The sequence below is a fragment of the Aplysia californica genome, unplaced genomic scaffold, assembly GCF_000002075.1.
Source record: "Aplysia californica isolate F4 #8 unplaced genomic scaffold, AplCal3.0 scaffold00050, whole genome shotgun sequence".
Lineage (NCBI taxonomy): Eukaryota > Metazoa > Mollusca > Gastropoda > Aplysiida > Aplysiidae > Aplysia > Aplysia californica.
In genome coordinates this window covers 1,954,445-1,955,967 of record NW_004797320.1, presented here as the reverse complement: position 1 = coordinate 1,955,967, position 1,523 = coordinate 1,954,445, and positions in this window count along the sequence as shown.

Here is a 1,523-nt window from a genome sequence, read left to right as displayed (position 1 = left end):
GGCGAGGGTTGGTAGCTGTGGAGAAGGAGACGTCATTTTACAATAAAAAACAACTCACAGAAATTAGCAAAGAAGCCGTTTAAAATAAAGTTGCTGGTGAGAATAATAGACTTGCGTGATGCACGGAAATAACGATAATATTTTTCTTCAACAATAAAGAAACACACGGCCAAGCTATAATATTATCTGTGAGCCCCACTCTCCAGGGGAGTTTCAGCTGGCGTGTTGTATCTGTCTCAGCCCGGATGTTGTTTTTACGCCCCCATCGGTACCATTTGTGAGGCATCTTGGTGAAATCAGGCTCTCGTCAAAATAACAAAATTGGAGAAACAGCCATTTTCCCACCAGTTTCGCAATTTTAATCTTTTTTGTTGTTGTTTTTTGTTCAAATAAAAACACATTTCTTTGTGAATTATATTGAAAAACGTTAACTAAAAGCTCAAAATATGTAATTTTTCAGTTTTCAAGGACTCTTTAGCTTATCAAGCTACCAAACTTTGGGGATCATTCCCTCTCTATTTCTACCTATGAAACCAAGTGAACTTACCTCTTTCAATCACAAATATCTTCACTTCCTGCTAAAGATAGATGGGTATTTTTTTCATCAAAAGCAAGATAAATAATTAACAAGCTTTAAGATTATAACAATAACTCAACATGCCCAAAAAATTGACGTGCGACTGATTCCACCGCGTGGTGACCCATTTAGATCATTTTGGAGACAGAACTTCAAATATTGCCCGTCAGGGCCTACCCGGGATGAGAGGGACGCAAAATTCCAGCAAGGAGACTGAGATGCTCCTTATTTCTCCCTAATCTGGAATCAAACTCGGGTCCCCTGCTTGCGACAGCTTCGAAGCCCCTAACCGATGTACCACAGAGGCCGGCAGTGTATTTTCACACAACTACTGTATTGTCGAAGGACGATAAGAACTCACATCACTGGTAACGCCTTTTCCTTCACTTTTCTTTGTTTTGTTCTGTTTTGAAGATTTTTAACCAATTTTATTTTCTTTTGCCATATGAGTGGGGAATGTCAGTCAATCAACTATAGGCCTGGGCCTGTTTTTCTAATCAACTGTCAAGCTGTTTTAACACTCCCTCCCATCACCCCAAACTAAAGACCCCCCCCCCTTAAAAACACGAAAAAAAACCCCAGGTAAGAATTAGATAATCACCCAAAACAAAATCCCGAAAATAGCAAACGGTTAAGAGAGGACGTAATTACAAGTGAAAAGCAAAAAGCAATGCTGCGTTGAAAAAACAATTGTTTGCCATGTGTAACGGTGTGTGTCGTATAGCGTTCAGGCACTTTGTCACAGCACAGATACGGAATACATGTCTAGCTTAATACTATAAATGTTTATAATAACTGTTCATTTATATTATGAATGTGACTGTGAGCCAGTTTGTTAGTGCAAGCACACCATTGTATTATTATGGTAATGTGCACAGATGTGTGCGGAAGAGAGGATGTGTGAGAGAATGTCTATTTGTCTGTGTGGGGAGGGGGGGGGGTACAT